The sequence below is a fragment of the Emydura macquarii genome, unplaced genomic scaffold (assembly GCF_026122565.2).
Source record: "Emydura macquarii macquarii isolate MOO-44397 ecotype Brisbane River unplaced genomic scaffold, CSIRO-AGI_Emac_v2 contig_2205, whole genome shotgun sequence".
NCBI lineage: Eukaryota > Metazoa > Chordata > Testudines > Chelidae > Emydura > Emydura macquarii.
Window position 1 is genome coordinate 21,158,414 of NW_027132342.1, and position 21,572 is coordinate 21,179,985.

Consider the following 21,572-nt stretch of genomic DNA (forward strand, 5'->3'; position numbering starts at 1 on the left):
TTATCCTACAAATGAAGCTGTAGGAATGGTTTGCTGCATCACTTCTCTATTTTGTCAACTCTTTGTCTTGGTGCGCTGATGGGAGTGGGGTGTCCATTCAGGGGCGAAGGGGCAGTGAATTCTCTACCTAATCATTATTCAACACCAGGGGAAACAATTCTGTCCTGTCCCTGTAGCTCCGATAAGCTGCCCTGGTGGCATATGTTGCTGTTAAATAGCCACCAGAGGGTGAATTTCACTTGGTGCAAGAATTGTGTAAAGCTCCCAAAAGATGCTGTATGCTGCCTCCTCTCCAGTCCCTGATATAGGGGCATGCTGGTGGTGAGATGAGTTCTTAGCACTGGCTTCTGGGATGCAGAGCAGCTTAGGCAGTGCGGGATAGGCTGCCATATATTAGAAAAGCCCTCTGGCTTCCCTAATTTATGCTGAGAGGTCTCATCAACCCCGAACAGACTAGAATTTGAGTGGTGCAAAGTTAGCTTAAAGACAGCGGTGCCTCCTTCCCCATGGGCTGCCCCTTTGGTGCTATGCTAGCACAGAATCTGTCCCCTAGCCTTGTATACAATGACCCACTCCCATGGACATCATGTTCCTTTTGTTGAAGCCGATTCTTGCTCCAAGGCCTGCGAAGGAACTCAAACACGTGAACTGGTTCACAGGCAGAAGTGCTGCTGGCTGTGATGCACTGATACCTTGTTAAAGCAATAGGTCTAATCCTAGCTTTGAGGCATTCTATCCTTTGGACCTATCATTGTTCTTAGAACATTCAGTCCCATCTTCTTATCTGATCCCGCTATGTCCTCAGTGCAGTGCTCTCCACCCTAATGTACTGGCTGTGGGTCTGTGTGTGCCACTGCCTGCTACCACGGGTACTGTCAGATATGCTCCGATGGGCATGTACTCGTATCACCTTCTAGTGGCTATAGAGAAGCCTGTCTAAAACACATCTGTATTTTTATTCTGATCTTTATTAAAGAAAGAGAATATCACTAGGAAACAAAAGGACGTAAGTAGATCAAAGACATGAGGATCCAGGACTTACAATATCCAGCAGTCTGTCCAGAATCACTGCTGTCTGAGAGAAAGGTAAAAAAAATCCTGCCTTTTCTCTAGGGGCTACCATATTTTTAAAATGTATTTTGTTTATTGTGTTTATTACGGCAGTGTGCAGGGGCCAGTGGAGAACAGGGCCCCATTGTGCAAACACAGATGCACTGTACAAACCGAATAAGAAAACAGTTCCTGCCTGGAAGAGCTTACAGTCTAAGTAGACAAGACAGACACAGGACAGAGTGAAGAGATAGAACATACAAGCAGAGTGAACAATGCCACTCTGGCAAATGTAATGTTAGTTTTGCAATTTTATTTTGTTATTTACATCCTTCTGTTGGGGTTATGTTAGGAGGATTAGCTAGCTGGAAAGAGAAAGGCAGGAAGCGGGTGGGAGGGGGTAGAGCAACAGCCATTCAGCACAGGGGAGAGAATGTTCAGACTAAAAGCTACAGAAAGCAACCTGATGCCATCATTGTTGTCTGTCAGTCTCTGCTTGTACTGCTTTCTGCAGCTGGGCTGGGCCCATTTCAGTTTTTGGCTGGCTCCTCCAGGCAGTTTCTTTCCCAAAGGAAAGACATGAGGTTCCTCATGAGTCCCAGTGCCCCCAGAAAGAGGTCTCTCCTGGACAATTCTGGGTACAGTGGTGCTATGGGAAGAGAGAGTCCCACCTGGGCCCCATTTTACACTCTGTCCACTCAGTGCATCAGTACTTGCTTGAACTACTTTCTTCTAAGCCAGCTTCACTCTCTGGTTGGTTCCTTTCCACAGTTCCTTTCCCATGGCTGGAAGGAAGAGGGATACCACAGGGCTCCCTCTGATAGAAATACTTCACAGCATGCACTTCCAGGAGCTGGTCCTTTAAATATAGGAGAAACAAGCAGCAGAAGAAGCCTAAAGTGGCCATTTTACAGCTGACTGTTGTAGGGGATATCTTCTATCTAGCTGGTAAGTATTATAATAGCTCCTCTTTGTGTATTCTCTTTTTTTCTTGCTCCTGAATAGGTAGCACATTCTTATAAAGAAAATGCTGTTACAGCTGCTGGAAGCTCTCTTTTAGCTCAAGAGATGGGTGCTTGTGATTCTGAAGGAAAAGGTCTGAAGTTGTTTGTTGAAAACCATGATATTCAATTGTTGATAGAGGACTATAAATTCTGTGTGGCCATAAAATTGTTCAGTTGCCTGTGTTTGGTCCATCTCTTCAGGGCCCCTACATGGGAGGAGGAAAAGGGTACACTTTACCAGGGTCTGGAGGCCCTGAGTGGCTTGGCCCAGGCTGCAACCCCCATTACCATGAGGAAAAAATTGAGGCTAAATTGTAGATCATGCCTGAGGATATTTATAGAAACTTATTTCCCTGTATATGTGTATCTATTGTCCAGATCTTGTGAGATCTGCAAATCTTGGAGATTTGTAACATGAGAGGGGGCCCATGTTACAAGTTTGTACTGGGCCCCAAACAATTATGCTTGGGTCCTGCATCTCTGTAATCTTGTCAGATCTCACAAATTAAGATACTTTGGGTCTAGTTAGTACTTCAGCTGGAGACTTGAAAAGTGTTGTAGAAAATGGTTGATGAACCAGTGGGTGTTAATCTTCCCCAAGGTCAGTTAGGAGGCAATACACTAGGGAGTGCTCTTCTGTTCCAGATGCTGTCTTAGAGAGGAAGGATAGTCATGTGGGCTGGAGCTCAGAAAAAGGGGTTTCAAATCCTCCTCTATTACAAGTGTCCTTGTGTGACCTTGGACAAGACACTGAAACTCTTGCCTCTTCCGCATCTGTGAAACGGGGATAAAATTATTTCCTTTCTCTCACCTTTTGTCTCTCTTACCTATTTAGCTGTTAGTTCTTTGGGGCAGAGATTGTCTTGCTATGTGTTTGGACAGTGACTAGCACAGTGGGCCCTCAATCTCCTTTGGGGCTTCTAGGTGTTACCATATACAAACAATAAATAGTTCCCAAGAAATTTAAGATTCATGCCCTGATCACTTTTAGCAACTAAAGATCTCATGACAATCTTCGTAAGAGGAGAAGAGTTAGCTCTGGTGTCCTGTCCAAACTCTGGAGCAACTTCTACCTCTCTATATTCTCCTGGCTGTTTCAGATTAATACAGTATTCATCACTTCCCCTTCTAAACTGTGTCATGATGTATTCATGCTGAAGAATGCCTACTGTGCTTCACCCCAGAGATGAATGGAGAGAGAGAGAGAGAGTGAGAGTGTGTGTGTGTGTGTGAGTGAAATGAGAAAAGGTGACAAATGGGAATGAAGTAAAATGATCCTGGGACTATAGCAGGACCTTTGTGATTCAAATTCCTTGGGCACAGAGATTTTAGATCTTATATTTTGAATAATATTTCTGGCCTTTCCCCGCTCTACATCGTAGAGTGACAGGGAAATTGAAACTACTTTCTCCGCAGAATCACTCGCCCACACCTGCACAAACCTCTGTCCCCAGACATTCACATACACATGCTCATGAGCTCACTCCCTTTCCTTTATAGAGAGCCCCCTCTCTGGGGACTAGATAAAATTAGGGTGACCAGATGTCCCGATTTTATAGGACAGTCCCGATATTTGGGGCTTTGTCTTATATAGGTGCCTATCATCCCCCACCCCTTGTCCTGGTTTTTCACACTTGCCATCTGGTCACCCTAGAGAAAATCTGAGCACTCACAAAAATTGTGTGGTGTATTTATGAATGCATCCAACTGAGGGAAGGAGGGGCAGATGACTATATAATTATCTTTCAATTCATTGGCTTTTCTAACAGGAAAAGGCCCTTTTCTCTGTTAGATTTCTCAAGCCGAGGCACTATAGGCCCCGTTACCAGGGAAACCAAAACCCTTTCTTTGTCTATTTTAATGGTACATTGAAGGTTTGGAATGGTTTTTATCCCCCTTTGCCTCCGCTGGGCTTTTTTAGCATTCACCCTATGTCTTATGCTCAAAATGCAACATTTTTATACTTAAAAAAAACCCAAACAAAATTGCTCTTCCCTCCACAAGCCATCGCTACTCCCTGCCCCTTCCCCCTCATTCCTTGTCCCTGCCATCTGGTGGTCTTGGCTGTTATGTTAGTTTTATTAAGAGACAGCAATTTTTTTAGCATGACACAAAGCCCTCTTTCCCCTATCTTAAAAAAAAAAAAATCCCTAATGCAACATCAGTAAGAAACCCTCCTACAATGGAAATGTTTCCTTACAGATAGGCTTGCTCAGCCATACAATATGACATATTCACACAGGGTAACTTAGTCCTCTTCACGAGACAGGAGAGGGGTGATCTTTGCAGGTTGGGGGTGAGGGAGATTTAAGTATATCTTCTCATATTAAGAGGAGAAAATGATGAACAGTGACATCACAGCAGAGTAGTTCTTTGTCACTGTTTCCAAGCAGCCCAGCATTAGCTGTATGATTGAACTGTGAATCAGCATATTTGCCCCATTGCCAGAACCAGGGAATGGCGGTTAGTCGGGAAGTCTGGTGACTTGAGTTGGTCCTCTAGGTCCACTTCTTAGTGGACAGCAGTGATAGATGAAACTCAGACACGTTCAGATCCATTAAGTTCCAATGCTTTTCAAAATTACCCCAACTTATAGAAATGGTGCCTACTATGCTACACAAATTCTCATTTCCTCACAATACCCATTCCCTTAATATGCCTTCAGCTCTCTCTAAGCAATGCCTGCCCATCAAAAGGCTCCCACCTCCCCATATCTCTTATTCTCTTTTGGGAGTGGCTTGCTGCTCCCTTCAAGTGTGAGAGTTCCTCGTCAGTCAGGATCCGGCTCTGAGGCAGTGTGACCTGGGTGGCTTCTCTGATGGAGCCTACTGAGTTGCCCTTTGAAGTTTAACATGCATTCTGGATCCCACATCTTGCCATTGATAGAAACTCTACCGTTGTGACGATGTTGGAAGAGAGGAGGGCAGTTCTAGAGTTCTATCAGTGTTCTCTTAAATGTAAGCTCCAGAGGGTTGTTAAAATTGAAACAAGGGCAACTCAGTGGGATCCAGCATAAGAGTTATTGGTTACCCTAATGCCAAACCTGGGCAGAAGGTATTCTCAGAATGCAGTGGCCACCAGCATAAGCAAAGAGGCCACCCAAGTATTCTCTAAAAAAGAGACCGCAGAACTAGAGAAGGTGAAAGGATACCAGGCCTCCAAGTCAATGAGTAAGAAACTGAGCTGTAATTTGCTTCCACTGTAAAATATTGAGATGGGAAGGATCTCAAAAGATGTTTAGGTTTGGATCTGAGGTAGTAACAGGAAAAACTATAGGCATAGCGGTTCTTATAACCTAGTGTGTTCCTCTCTAGTGGGATCTGAGTTCACACCACAAAAACAGCCACCAATAATCATCACTAATTAGTTGCCATCTTTGACAGTCCCAGCAGAGAGGTCAAGAAGATAGAAATCTCTTCTCATCCTACTTTGGGAGGATGGTCATGAACTTTGGGAGGTCTTGGGAGATGTGTTGAAGGGGAGATTAAGATTGGCTTGGCACAATATGTGCTCTGTAAGCAGATGTTATCTGTTATCTATACTATCCTGTGGATAACTTGCAGCCATATCACTCTGGGCTATGTTATTAACACTCACAAACTAAATAGGATAGGGCTAGGTCAGTACTTGGTTGGGACACCTTGAAGGAAAACTCAGCATAGAGAGGAAAATGGATGGAGTCAGTAGGTAGCGTTGTTCCCACTGAGTCTGTGGTGAATGAGCATCTGCAAAACACTAAGGTGCACTGTGCTGAGGGAGGTGCTGTCTTTCAGAGAAGTAACAGCAAGGTGGTCATTAACATTTCACTAACATCACATTTCACAAGAAGAGGGGAGGGAAGGGGTTTAACCTTGGCAAAATTCCAATTTGAGTTTTACATACTGATGACCTAAATCCCCCATTTGATATGTTATTGTTCTTCATTTCCTTGCCTAAAATGATTGTTTAGGGTCACTGTGAACTCCAATCATCAATTGTATTTCATTCCATAGGTGCTCTACTGAATAAAGTGTCTCTTCAGTTGTAGTATGTGGTTATAGCTTGAAGCAGGCACTTTCCTTCAAAGCCTCTGTTTTCCATTGTGCACAAGAACCTTGTGTGCCTGGCTCCCCCCCAAAGCTGTCCTTTTTGTATTCAAGTATGAGCTAAATTTCATGGTTTGGAATTTTGCAAGAGTGAACAAAACCCAACTTTTGCTCCTGTTAACAACTGTTTGAGCACTCAGAATCATCCTGGGTTTGATTTAATCAGCCAGATAAAGAAACAGGAGCCTCTTTTGCTATGTGTTTGTACAGTGCTTAACATAATGTCCATTATGCCATAGCTGGGGCACCTAGGTACTACTGCAACATCAGTGCTAATAAGATTATCACAGTATTATTATTATTTAACTAGGTTAGCTAGATGATTTAGACCAGAGGTAGTCAATTATTTTTAGTCAAGGTCCAAATTTCTTGGTCAAGGTATAGTCAAGATCCAGACTCCAGAGAAAATAATGAAAAAATAATAACAATAATAATAATAATAAGTAAAGAAAAAGATTTCAGGGTCTGTTCAAAAGCATCTGGTGGTCCATATTTGGCCCACAGCCAGCCTATTGACTACCACTGATTTAGACATAGGTGGAGGAGTCCCTTGAAGGGTGAGAGTGAGATGGAAATGTATTTGGCACACTGACGTCATTCACTACTAGTAGAACTGGAATTTAAATCTCCTTAGTCAGAGTTGGCAGAAAGGCATACATGCAGGCAGAAAAAGGGATGAGGTTTGAGCAGATGGGATGTATATAATCTTCCTAGCAGTTGCGCTTATGCACTGGTGGCATAAGGGTGACTAATCTTGACATCTAAATCCCTATTTATGCCTGGAGGTCAGCCATACAGACACCAGGGTAAACTCAACTGGTGCAAATCCTGACTTTCCTTGTCTGCACTTGGGGTTTCCATCAGTGCAACTGTTTGGTTGGAATTGGGGGTCAATCTCAAGTATATACAATGCCTACACTAAAATAGCCAACTCTCTCCCAGTATAACTCTGGTGGAATGCAGCCCTCCAGGCAGATTTTTTAATAGTTAATTAACACAGTAGTACTCGGAATGTGCTAGGCTGTTGCCTCTTGACCTTTTCCCTATTGTTAACCCCATGATACAATTGATAAATGGTTTGGGGCCTCACTCCCATGTAGCCATAAAGAAAGGCAGGGCACTTATGATGTCCCTGGATTAATGTAACCCACTCCCGAATGAGAGTCCATGTGTAAAGCACTTTCTAAAGTGTTGCGTCTTTTGCTCTTTACACAACAGTAACAATATGTTAGAAATCTCAAGGGCACAGTGGGGTTCCAAATAACCATGTTTATTAACTATACACGAACATACATGGCCTAGTGATGCACATCCTGATTCTCTGACTCATTTCTGATAGCTTTGGAAACAGAGAACCCAGTGAGCGCCTCTAGAGGCCTCACATATTATTTAAAGGGCCATTACCCTATTACCATATACACAAAGGAAGGCCCAGTCACTACCCTGAAAAACTTACATTCTACAAACAACAAGAACAGAAAAAAGATAGGGAAAAAGGTTACAGTCTGTTGGCAAAGTAAGCTGGCTGACAAGAGTCACACATCTTATTAATGACCCTTTTTAACACACTTGTCTAAACACAGTTTTTGCACTGGTTTAACTAAATTGGTTTTAAAAACAATTTAGTTAAGGTGGTGCCATCCCCTAGAGTGGACACATTTATATCAGTTTAAAAATGTTTATATTGACTTAGCTTGTGTCAGTAAATTTACCTTCCTCCGCTCTTCAGTCACTTCAACTCCTTCCCACAGCAATCAGTTTCTATTGCAGTGTCTTTACCTCGCTTCTGGGTTCTGCCCCTTCCCTTCACACCAAAGAGCAGTTCACTCAGACGGTTAAATTGGGGGATAGGGGTGGGATGGGCTTGCTTCTTCCAGACTTTGTGGAAGGAGTGGGTCTTCAGGAGGAATTGAACAGAGGAGAAGGTTAATGGCTTTGCAAATGCAGTGCCTGCATCAGCTCTGATGTGCAGCTTTGCAGCAGACTATGTTGGTCTTTTAATAGCTGTTACAGTAGCATGATATATATTGCAAAGAAATAAGACAAAATATCTGAAAGTGAGGAAGCAACATACCTGATGACTCCACTATGGATGTCTGTACATTTTGATATAACCACAGTCATATGGCCTTTGGCTTTATAAATGCCCTGTGGTCCACATCATCAGCCCACCAAATGACACTGTTCTCACATGGCTGCACTTAAGTCCTTGGGTCAGACTGAAGGAAGATCCCAGTGTAGCTTTTCCTGTGTGGACATTTTAGGCATATCGTGCCCCCCCAACCTCTGGGTACACCAGCATTGCACTTAGTTTTTTTTTCTACCAAATGACACTGGTGAATATCACTCCCACTTGGCACTGTCAAATGATAACATTTTACTGGCAACTTGCATGCCAGAAATGGAATTGAGACTCTCAAACTTAGCATAAGGCTTATCCTCAAGGAAGAATAGATTCAGTGACCATGCTAAGTTTGCAAATAATTAGATTCACAGTGTCAGCATTGTAGAGGATTACATTTGTTGGAAGGTGTGCAGTACATGTGCACATTCATGTTTAGGAACTGCAACAAATGTTTGCACTAGACATAGATGACTGTCTGTGGAGGAAGATGCCATTTTGTGTAAAAATGGTGTCATGTCTACTAGCGTGGACTGGTGAGCACACATTCTCAGGTAAAGCAGCTTTACTGCCCAGATCCCACATGTCCAATTTTGTGTAAAATCTATCTGTCTTACAGTTGTTTGATCAGTAAGGGGAAAAACACTGTTCCTTTTTAATGCAGGATCATGTTTGTACAAGATCCCATCAGCCAGCATAATCAGCTGCAGGGTCTAGAATCGGACAATGCCCACATACTCTCACCTGACTTGGACAAGAGTGGGAGGTGTATCTGCCCTACCTTTTGCTACAGCTTTCCACTCTGGGTTCCAGAGGTAGCTGTGGAGATGGAAATAGGCATTCCCCAGATCTATCCCACACCCTCAGTGCAGGCCTTCATGTGGGAATCCATCCTCATCTAAAGCCACCGGGATGTTGAGTCAGTTCTTGGGGTGAGGCGTATGTGTGAGCCCATATACATTTTCAGGGACACCAGCTTACTGAGTGCTGAGTGTGCCTGGAAGCAAACCTATGTAAAATAAAATAATAATAATTAATAATAATTGTTGGGTTGTCCTTGAAAAGCTTGCTGGAAGTAGAATGTTTTGAGGAGGGATTTGAATGAAGAGGGTGGGAGCTGGGAGTGGTGTTTTGGCAAGACAACAAGAGGGGGTTCAAATGTAATAGCAGCCTTGAAAGAAGGTTGAGGAGGGGAAAAGATGCCAGGGTACTAGGGCTTTAAGAATTTCTTATGTTAAAATGTAAATGTAATACTGATGACCCTGCCACTTGAAGGAAAGTTCTCCTATAATTTACAAAATGGAATGTATCTTCCAACACAATCTCCGAGAGGAGGAAGAAGAGAATGTGGGAGGGGACAGAGAATGGGGAAGATTGTGGGGGACTGGAGGAGATAGGAAGGAGGGGAGAGAGAGACCACTGTGGAGAAGCAATAGGGAAAGAAGAGGCACTGGGAGAAGAAAAAGAGACGGGTGGATTATAACAGAGAGAGAGAGAGAGAGGAAGCGGGGACAGGGATAAGAGAACGGGGGAAGAACGACAGACAGAAGGGTGAAGGAGAAAGTGAGGCGGGGGGAATAAGAAAGGTGAGATGGAGAAATTAGGGGAAGGGGAAACAGACGGGGAAAGGCTGCAGATGAAGAAAAAGTGTAACTGAGTCTCCTGTCATTGGATTGCTTGGAGAGCCATCTACTGTCCATAAATGGAACTGAAGCCCATTGAGTAAGGGTAAAAGCACTGACACCGTGAGTCGATGTCAGTTCCATCACTCCCTGGTGCTGGGCACACACTGAACTTGTCACAGATCAGTAAATGATACCAGAGAATGAGCTGAGCTGGAAACTGCAGGGCCATCTGCCTGCAGCCGGAGGGTAACAGAGCAGGCTTTAGAGCTTCCCCCCACTTGGATGCTCCTTTCTGCCCTTCAGGAACTAATGTGTGCCTAGAATTGCAGGAGCTTGGTGGTAACACCTGCCTGAGCTGCTCCAAACCCCATCACTGCAAGCCCTGGGTGATTAAGCTTATCACCAAGGCCCAGACACCTCTGCATTCTCTAGACCTAGCACCCCAGATGTTCACATCCTGCTGGGGAGGGAACATGAGACAGCCCAACAAGAGGTTTTGAGGCAGGTGACCTGTGGGGGGTAGAACAAGGCCAAAAGCAGATGGGGAATGGCTGAGCAGTGCCTAATATTTTGCCACTTATTGTGCCAACAGCATGTGTCCCTCTGGAAGCAGACTCTCCAGGGGAGCCATAGTGTTCACCTGCCGCAGTCATATTTTTGACCCCACTGGTTTGAAAACATTTTGCTGAAGGGTCAGAATGGCAATGGATTCCCTACGCTGGCCTCCTCAGTATCCCAAAGGGAATAAAGTTCTAATCAAAATCAAGCAGAAGAATAAAGAATCCCCTCCAGTAATGTGTTTAGTGTAAGCTGAAACACTGGCAGTACCTACCTTCAGACTGCCTCATGACATTGCCTTGGCCACATCAAATGCAGCTCAGATGAGAACATCTTCACTGCATGCCTCCAGCTGTGCCATCTCCCCACCTACCATGAAAGCTTTGTTACAGCGCTGTGGAAAACATGTCAGCCTCAGCTGTGCTGGGAGCTTTCTCAAAGCATTGCACATTGCACTCTGATCCTCCATTAGGCCTCTGAGCACTACTGCGGCACAAGTTATAATTGTATTATCCCTACTGTCAGCAGCAGTGACTAAAGCTTCCTTAAAAGTACTGCCTTGACTATACCAGGTCTCCCTGCTGCTAAAGATCTGGCATATGCCTTGGTTATCACATTCACTGGCTATAGTAACCTCCTCTGTGGCCTTCCTCTTTTTCTGGTCTCTAGTCCACCCAGAGGTGTGCATAGGAATAAAATATTGGCAGCTTTTGGAGGGTCCCCCACTTTCTGTGCCCCCCCCCAAAGCCGGAGGAGCTGGCTATCCCCCTGTGGGGCCCAGCAGCTAGAGGAACTGTCACTCTCCCAGCCCTACCCCCAGAGGAGTTCTATACCCCACTTATTGAGGGAGCCCATGCCCCTGCTTGCCCGCCCCCTGCACACACCCAAGTCTACCCAAAACAATCTTTCTCTCCCTCCATTCTGACTGCATCATCCTCTCTTCATATTCCCTCACTTGCTTCCTCTCATTTTGCATCAAGTTCAGACTCCTGGTCCTCCCCATCAGTGCACTGCACACATCTTCAGTAGGCCCCTGCGCGTGTGTCAGCTCTTATTATCTCTTGGACTAGTTCTCATGCTCTACACACTGCCTTATTTTTTCCCCACTATGAGTTTGTGCCTTTTCTTCATACCACATACTAAACTACAAACAGCCCCCTTCCTATGCACCAGGCAATCTCCATTTTCTCCTTTGGCTACTTTCTTACAACACTTCTTTTGCTTAGCCTTCTCTCCTTGATCAACTCCATGGCGCTGTCTGCTTGCGTTCTTTTGTCTGACCCTTAATTATTTGGGTGTTGTCCGTGTAATTTAGATTATAAGATCCTCAGATCAGGAACTTCATCTTCCTACATGCCAAAGGACTACAGGGCTTCTACGAATTGCATCAGCAGCACTGAGAACTTGCAGCACTCTCATTCATACCTCAACGGCATGGAGATCTTCTCCATAGAACAGGCTTACCCATGTCAACCACACCAGCTCTGGTAGCTTCCTCACAGCACAGTGTCAGCCAGGCCAACTCTTCCAGCAATGAGAGCTTCCTCACACCTCCGTCTCAAGCATGTCAACCCTAGAGCAAACCTGTCTGGCAGCATGGTGCATGTCACCTATTAATTTCTGCCTCGCACTTCCAGTCATCTCATCTCTATGTTCCAGCCATCCAAGATGTTCATTCTCGCCAAGGGATCCTTACCAATCTGGTTCATGTCAAACTAAATGAGACATAATTAGGAGTAATTATGACACAACAAGATTTGGAATGAAGAGCAGATGGAGCTTCCCCCAGGATGCTCCAGGTCTGATTTCAGGGGGTCAGCGGGGGAGCCATGGTGATCTTAATGATTTCCTGTTTTTCTGCCAATGGAAATTGTGTGGATGAATACAGTGTCATAGTCAGCAAACTGCATGCAGCACAGAGAGAAAATCCTGCACTGTTATCCAGCTGCCACTTCCTTATCGTGCCCATATTCTGTTTCTGAAGGTATTACAGCACCCTACTGGGCTGTTCACTGGGCAGGGAGAAGAGGAAAAGGAAAGGAGGATGAGCAGATTAATTGTTAGTCATAAGCAAAGCTGGGAAGGGCCTCAGGTGCAAACACGAGAGGCAACAAAAAGTACTTCCTTTAGGCTTTTCTATTTAATAAACAGCAACCAATCTTAAGCTAAACTGTTCTATCTTGTTAGACGATATGATGGGGGCTCTACATGACAAGAAGAATGTCCTGGGGGGAAGTCCCAATTTGGAACCCACTGTGAAGAAGAATACACAGTGTGAGATCTCAGCTTTTGGCAGGGAACAAAGGAGTGACCTCACTTGTGATGTAGCTGGAGATGCCAGTTGATGTCTTTGTGGTACATAGGTGCAGGGCGGAATGTGGATTTTGGAGTCTAGCTAAATAAAATTGTGGGTCTTCAGGTGCTTCCATGGGGAGGGAGAGGGTGGGCATAAGGTTCAAAGGTAAGAGAGCAATCCATGGCCAAAGTGGGCACTCCTCTCCTACATTTAAAACAGTATTGTCCTAAAGAAAATCCCATAGGATGGTGCTAAAGCAATCCAGTAACCAGCCCCTTTCCTTATTGCAATAACCTTGATCTCAGAGGGCAATTTATCTGAGATTTATCACCAGCGCGTATCTGGATATGTCCCTCAGGGAATCTATCTAATCTAACTATAGAGCATATGTGGTGGCGATATCTTGCACTCTACCCTCTAATCCATCTCCCGTGGGGCTACTTTTAACACTCTAAACAGCTGAGTGGCTTTAAACAGCTGATACAGATTTAGTGTTTAAAACAAACTGCCTGAGAAATAACCTGCCCTGGAACAGTGACCAGTTCATATATTTCCAAGTCATTGATTTCAGGTGAAAAAGGACCATTATGATCATTTAGTCTGAGCTCTTGCATAACACTAGCTATAGACTTAAGGGCTGATATCTTGTAGCCCCTCAGGACTTGAAAGAAGATCTCTGTGCCATAACCAGCAGATGCAGACCATAACCTCCTGGCATTGTCATCTATGGAAAGTCTACTGGAGGTGACTTTTAGTGGGTTCTGAGATGCTTCATTTATTTTTCTGTCACTCTGAGGCCAGTGCATTTGGATTGTTGGAGTCTGGTTCTTTCATGCCAGTTTTGCACCAGCATAAGTCCGTTGACTTCAGAGGAGCTATTGCTTGTTTTACTGTGCCCTCATGAGACTCTTTATATGCACTAGTTGCTCTCATTGCTAATTCCCTTGCTTTTCTTTTGTTCAGAGGTGGAAGTCCCTGACTTATATGTAGGCTTGGAAGGATTAGATTTTTATAGGTAAATGTCAGTAAGTGTTGATTTCATGGACACACACAAACCAATGAAAAAATATTTCCATTGATGATGACCTATATAAGAAACATGCTGCTTGAGAACTTCTTAGAGTTTGATTTAAGGATTTTTCCTATGTATATTTTGACGTGTGATGTTGACAATTTGTGTTTTAACCGTTATAAAGCTTTAACTTTTTGAATCTCAACATCTACCGTTAAGAATTATTGTCTGTCTCCCCTTTTGTCATGCAACTATTAAAATTTAAATAGATAAAAGTTGAAAATAATACTTAAAAATAAACATTGATACTATCTGTCTGAGGGAAAGAAATCTGCCAAGTCTTCATATATTACATGCCATGTTTAACTGACCATGTCTGTCACTTCTGAGTTGAGAAGAATCGGTCTTGTAAGCCAGGAACTTTAATTTTTCCTATAGGATTTCTCACCTGTCTCTTGGAGTAGGCGCAGTTCTAACAGAATACTCCATGGACCTCATTTCTGTCCTGCTTTTGGGTGACTTAATAACATACAAAAGGAAATCAGGATGACTGTGACTGGGCTTGACTTCCTCTTTACAATTTTATTAATTATCATCATTATTATTATTATTATTTATTATTTTATTTAGTAATTGTATTGTGGTAGTCCCTAGGAGCCCCAGTCATGGACTGGAGCCCCATTATGCTAGGTGCTGGACAAGCACACAAGAAAAACCAGTTCCTGCTCCAAAGAGTTTATTCTCCATGGGGCAGATCTTCAACTGATTTGAGTTGTCATAGTTCCATTTAAGTCAGTGGAGCTCTGCCATGTACACCAGCTGAGGATCTGCCCCTGGATTTTGTCATTACCTTTAGGCTTATAGTTATAGATCAGAAACCTGTTCCTTGGTTGTATAAGAACCTCCTGAGGCTTACGCCTCCTTTTTCTTGACTGGGCACAGACTTTCCACCATCCTTGTCTGAGCTACCTAGCATGCTATTTCTAAACAGAGCAAGTTGAAAAGTTAGACTGTTTTCTTGACATTTTTCATGAAATTGTTTTGAAATGTTCAGATTTTTTAGTAAAAAAAAAATCAAAAAAAAAAAAATCAAATACTCCCACCCTAAAACGTATTTGTTTTGGAAACCAAACATTTTTCACTTTTGAGTTTTTCAGTTTTTGTGTTTCCCCCTTCTCCCACATTTTCTCTCCTTCCCCTCCGCCCCCCAAACTTTTATCATTTCTCCACTGAAAAAGAGGAGAAAACCCAATACTGGAAAAAAATAATTTTTATTAGAAAAATCTTTAAAAAAAAAAAAAAAAGGGAAAAGACTATTTTTCATCAGGAGAGGTTCTGAATGTAGACTTTTGACCAGCTACACTTCTAACCTGCCTAGATGCTCCTGCATTCAGTGATCTTAGATATGGGGTTCTCCTCCCACTGGACCCTTTTCATCCTACAAATCCAAGGCAAGCCAGGAACTCTTCCAAACGTTATGTAAAACGATGGGTACCCTGTGGAGGACTGTACTTGGCTGCTCTAGCCAGTACCAGTTTGGGCACATGGACCTTCCCTATCTATGCTGTTCAGTTGGCATTACATGCTACTTCTTGTGTGCCAAGGTCACAACCTTCCTCTTGACCACTTGTTTCAAGACTTCTGCTTTGCTGTGATGCGGTGTACAAACCCCACATTGGGCAACAAGGGGTTAAGAAGCTGCTCTGGACTCAGCCAGCCCCACCCCCAACACACCAGCAAGAGATGCACAGACTGGAGGAGGAGTTAAAAGGGAGCAGAACAGCTCTCTGGGGGGAGGAGAACAGACCTGCAACTCACAGATCCTGAGAAAAAAGCTGAGGGAAGGCAGGATCTCTCCCTATGATGACTGCCCAAAGGTCCCTCCTGGAGGACCTGCTGCAGATACGCCCTGAAAGGGAGGCATTTCCCCCTCTCTTATGGATTCAGTTTGTGTTGATTCCCCTTGTTGTTTATGGATCACCCTTGAAGGGGACAGATGTGGAACTGAACTGGCCAAGGGACAAGACACAGGAGGAGGCAGCAGCTCAAGAGGGGGGAGCCACTATGCCAGGCCTGGCCACAAGGAGATGCCAAGCGGCGAACTGTCCCCTGGCACATCTCCTCGCCACAGACAGTGATCTTTGGACAATCATGGGGGGGGGGGGAGGGGATGGTAGGAAGTGACTGACGGAGGGCAGCTTTAAGGCACCCCTGGCTGTCAGACCTTTGGTACCACTCACAGGGCCCTGAACTGGAACCAGATGAAGTGGGAGAGCCTGGGTTCCCCACCAATCCCCTCCTCCCACCCTGCAGTTTGAAGGGCCTAAACATTGACCACTAGGCAACGCTCCCCATGAGTGAGACCATCACAGTTGGTCTGAATGCAAATGAGCTGTACAGCTAAAAAACAAAATAATGTTGCATCACAGCAGTGTTGGAAGCTGTCTGTAGAATGCTACTGCCATGAGGGACTATGGGATTTAGGGTCCTAAATCACATAGACAGTTTTTGAAAATGTTACTCCAAGTGAACATATTGGTATCAGTAGGTATTCATAATCAGTCACGTCCATTTCAGAAGGGTAGAATCCATGGCTAACACTCTCAGGGATGCTGGAACTTGGTTTCTTGGAAAGATACCCTGGGTCAGCATAAATCTTTGTGGCCTAGTGGATAGAGCACCGGACTAGGACTCAGGAGACTCTTGGCTTTACCACTCAACTGCTGGTGACTTTGGGACAAGCCACTTTGCCTCTCTGTTCCTCAATTTGTAAAGTGGTGATAATGATACCAACCTCCTTTGTAATGCACTTTGAGATCTGTTGCAAAGTACTAGATAAAAGCTAGGTATTGTTATTTATTATTTTGTTATGCACTGTGACACATTCTGGGTCATCCTCACACAGTAATATCCCTGTCTCTCTGGCCTTCCTAGATTGCAATGTCTCTATGTGGACTTCTTTCATTGTGTTTGAGCTTAAAAACAGCCTTCTACCGTCAGGCAAATTGGGCTGCATTTTATCAAGATTAGTCTCAGGATTTCTGTGGAAAATTCCTCCAGGGCTTAGCCTTCCATAGGCTCAACATCTCTTTCTTGCAAATCTTGTTCCCTTTTGTGGAACCACAGAGAGACCTCAGCCCTCAGTCAATATCACAATGGAATCTTTCTCTGCGTTGCATATTTCCAGCTCATAGAATTTGTGGCGTTATGGTAGGATGTCTAAATTTATATTGGTCAGTGCTGGCTTGTAGTAGATTTCCAACGTGCATTCAGGCAGATGAGCTACCCAGTTTTCAGGTTGCCACTGTTCAAGTATCACAATGAAATATGAATATAAACATGCAAACAGTGAATGGTGACGACAGGAAATATCCTTTGGTAACTGAACACGTAGGTATGTCTGTGTTGCAGCTGGGATGTGTGATTGCCAGTCCGGGTAGACAGACTAGTTCTAGCTCAGCTCAAGTCTATATACCCATGCTGGGAATCACAGCTCCTAGCTGCAGCGTAAACATACCTTTAAGGGCGAGCAGCTGCAACGTAGACACTAGGTCAGCTTTACAAAGTTGTTTAGGCACCTGAAGATGCCAGTAGACCGCTTGTTGGATTTACAAAAGTGCCTTAGCAGGTTAGTCAATGGGAAGTAGGCACCTAGCTCACTTAGGCTCTTTTGTACATCTCTCTTGTTGCCTAAAGACTTTTATAAATGTGGCCCACTATCATGAACATTCCCTTTCAATTTGCAAAGTCTCTTGCTGGCATAAGTGATAATGCAATACCATGCTTTTGACTAGGGATTGCTCCTATTACACAGAGCCTTACAACAGGATAAACTATAGCGTAGAAGTAGAGCAAGCAAGAATTGGTGCCTTCCTCAGTGTCTCAGCTCATCTGCTGTAGCCTGAAACATACCTGACAGGAGAGGGATGGTGGACTCCCTGCCCCATTCCCTGACTAGCTGATCAAAGGGCTCATATGTGTGGAAAATTCAGGATAAATCCACAATAGCATCTAATGAATCCAAACACTTGATGGATATCATAAAGGCTCTTCAGGACTGACCATTCCTGCTGTGCTTTTGTTCTGTCTTCATCGTCTTCTACCCCCGCAGCTGATAGGATGTGCACCAAGAAAGATATGTGCTTCTCAGCAGCTGGCTGCATTTCAGCTTGAGACCTTCACTCTGTTGCCATTCAAAGACTAGATGCGGTCTCTCTAAAGGAGCGTCAAAATATTCAGAAAATACCATGCAACATTCAGCTAAATCAGTGGGAGATCAGAGACATAATCCCCAAGGTCTGTCTCCGTTAACCTCTGTATGGTTCCTGGGCACTGGCCGGTCCCACACAGCTTGTGAATCCCTTTCTGAAGACAAAATGACTTAATTACTGCCCTCTTGGACTTGTGCTGGGTATCCAGGGAAACCTTGGAAGGAAGCAGAAGTCAAATACAGGACACTCTCCTGCAAAGGGCAGGAAGCAGGTACTTCTGCTGGTCACAGAGTAACCAAACCCATTCTCTCAGCTCCAAATACATCTGAATGCTGGGAAAGAAGAAAAGGACAAAAACAAGGACAAATATCCTGAATATGATCAGTTACATTCCAGGTGGGGTTAATGGGCTACTGAACCCACTGACTCTACCAGAGTATTGATCAAGAGCTGGGAGAGTTTGAACCCTCTGTCTTCCAAGTCATTGGGGGAGGGGAGACAGAGAATGAACCTCTTGGCTATAGTACTTTTTGTGGGAGCAATGGAAGAAATGTGTTGCTGGGCTAGTTCCATGGACTACCAATCCTGGGAGAGGATGCAGAGAGAAATGACCTGCTGCTTCCATCCATCTGAGAGGAGATTTGTGAAGAGAAGCCTCCTTCCTACTCTAATCTATTAGAATAATCAGGGGAGAGAAGAAACTTCAGGGCAGCACTTTAGGTAAGGCAGTATTGAATCCAAAGGCCAATGAATGAGAAATCCAGGATAGGCTGAATACTGGACTTTGGCTCATCCACCCATCCAGACAAGCGTTGTCTCTTCACAAAAAGCCACTGACATTTTACCCTCCTGTCCTTTTCCTCTAGAGATGTGACATGAGGACCTTCTCTAAAAATGTAGGAACTTCTAAACATTGAGGGATAACTAACCTAAGAATCAAGTAGATGTTCTAAGTCCAACCCCCTGACTTGGCTTCAGAGAGCATATTTTTCTGCATGTCAGTCCCTACCCCCCAGAAAAATGGTCCCAACAATAAACCAGATGTGTATTATTTTTCTTTTTTGAGTTGTAACTCTCCCAGGTCCTCTTCACCAGCTAACCAACATTAGTTTTAGTCAGGTTGTATTCGAGCCCAGTCATTTCTCAGGCCTTGCCCAGATGGTTCCCAACAGCTTTATCTCCAAAATAGCGGTCCCAAGTACAAAATTTTGCCAAATTATACCCCAGAGTCACCAGACGATCCACAATTAATATGTAAATGAGGTACTGCCTCACTCAGTCAACTTCCCTTGCTCTCCAACAGATGTCAGCAGAGAGTTCACACAGAGAGCTCCCTTCTCTTGCAGGCTTCTCATAGGAAGTGTCTTTAGAGAGTGGATTAAATATCTGTGCTAAATTCTCAGAAGAAACTGATGATTTTGAGAGTCCAACTTGAGGCACATCTTAAAAGGGCCTAATATTTAGAGCAGGGGTGGGGAACCTCCGGTAAACGGCCCGCGAAATAATTTGATCCGGCCCACGTCGGGCTTTTTAAGGCCCACGAAAACATTTGCTCTGGCCTTGGCAGCGGCGTTCCGTGGGGGCGGGAAGTGCGCGCTGCCGAAACCCTGCCGCCATTTGCCCCTTTTCGGCGGCGGGAGGACTTCGGAGGCGGTTACTGCCCCACGGAACCCCGCCACTGCTGTGAAACCGCACCGCCGAAAAGGTGGAAACGGCGGCAGGGTTTCGGCGGCGGACACTGCCCCCCCACGGAACCGCGCCGCCGCCGAATTCTCCCCCCGCCGCCGAATCTCCCCCCGCCGCCAGGGCCACCATCAGGCTCTTGACAGCAAAAAGGTTCCCCACCCCTGATTTAGAGGATGGGTGCTCAGTGCCTTTTGAAAATCAGGCACCTATAAAGTGTCTCAAGCTGGGTACCGAAAATCACTAGACAGGTTTGAAAATCTTGGGCCAGGTACTGTAGCTGGGAGGTGTCTGCTGCAGTGGATGGCAGGATGGCAGGTCTAGATATACTCACGTCAAATTAGAATAAGCTGTCCATGGCTGTCTCTATGGTAGCTTGATGAAGAGTCCGGGATACCCTGAAAATAGAAAGCTTAGGAACATCATTCTTTTTGTGTGTTTACACAGTTTTAGTCACTCTAAGATCACCCCTTTTCACACTGGATCATGTTAAGCGTGCATGTGCTCACCCCTCAAGAGAAGCACAATACAGAAACAGAGGACTTGAATACTGTGTGAATGATGATCTCCCAAGAATGAATTCTCTTTTCCCCCCCTTCTTTCCAGCCCTTCACACTTCCCAGGGTCTGTTGTCATTTCTTGATTGACTGATTGTCGTAAAGTGCCAGGCATACTGAGAACAGTTTATGTAGAAATAACAACCACATACAAAAAACCACCACATTAACTGGTGCCTTATTTATTAGCAACATCTATAGATTACATGTCGAGAAATTCTTTTTCTTGCTTTATTTTTATTGCAGAGGGGAAAGCACAGTAACTGAGGGCAGATTTACAAATGTTTTGCATGCAGGGACGTCTTGATATGAACCAGGGGTACGTGTACCCCTGGATATACATAGAGGTCTTCCGGGGTATATGTCACCTCATCTTATTTACCTAGTTTTACAACAGGCTCTAGAGCCCTGCAGCAGGACTGGGGTTCAGGGGGTCCCCAAGGCCCACTACCATAACAGCGGGAGAGGATAAAAATTCAACAGACAATGCAGGAGCAGGTGGGAGTGGGTATTGCAGGGCAGTACAGGAGCAGGATTTAAAAAATAGTCCTCCCGTGTTGCAAACAACACAAGCACCCCGGCCAGCAGCTGCTGCTCTCCAGTCGCCCAGGTCTGAAGGTTGTGCCGCCGCCAGCAACAGCGCATTAGTAAGGGTGGCATGGTATGGTAATGCCAGCCTTACTTCTGTGCTGCTGGTGGCCGCGTTGCCTTCAATGCCAGAGAGTTTTTAAGCGAGGTGAAACTTGGGGTAAACAAGACAAATCAGACTCTTGATAGGGGTACAGTAGTCTGGAAAGGTTGAGAATCACTGATTTATCACACAATATGCACAGGGCTCTCTGTTGGCCAAAACAATACCTGTAAATTCCCAGTTTGAGTGACAATCAAATTACAATATTTGTGGATTTTTTTTTTTTTAATGGAGAAAAGTTCTAGGGGGTTGCTGTGTTAGTCTGTATGCAGCAAAAACAACGAGAGTCCTGTAGCACTTTAAAGACTAACAAATTTAATTTCTGCAGGCATAAGCTTTCGTGGGCTGCAACCCGCTTTGTCAGATACAGGGTTGATGAAGTGGGTTGCAGCCCACAAAAGCTTATGCCTGCAGAAATTAAATTTGTTAGTCTTTAAAGTGCTGCGGGACTCTCGTTTTTGTGTTGTTTTTTTAATGGAGGAATTTACAAACCCTAATATGAACTTTTTTTCAATGATATATTCTTAAGATTTCAATTCTCTATGGAATTATAGAGCCCGATTTTTGTTACTCAGTAACTTTGACTTGGAAATTTGGATTGGCCTGAAAATGATCACGTTTACTCTGAAGGCCAAGGAGGCTGTTTCAATAAAGTTTGAAGAAAATTCATCACATGGT

General features: G+C 44.5%; 1 long non-coding RNA gene across 1 annotated transcript in view; it reads left to right on the forward strand.

The window, feature by feature from the left end:
* Positions 1 to 1,875: 1,875 nt before the first annotated feature.
* LOC137160491 (uncharacterized) overlaps positions 1,876 to 21,572 on the forward strand; it is an 87,910-nt gene continuing 68,213 nt past the window's right edge. The window contains exon 1 of the long non-coding RNA XR_010921895.1: positions 1,876 to 1,998. This is a non-coding gene — a long non-coding RNA (uncharacterized lncRNA). The remainder of the gene's footprint in view (positions 1,999 to 21,572) is intronic.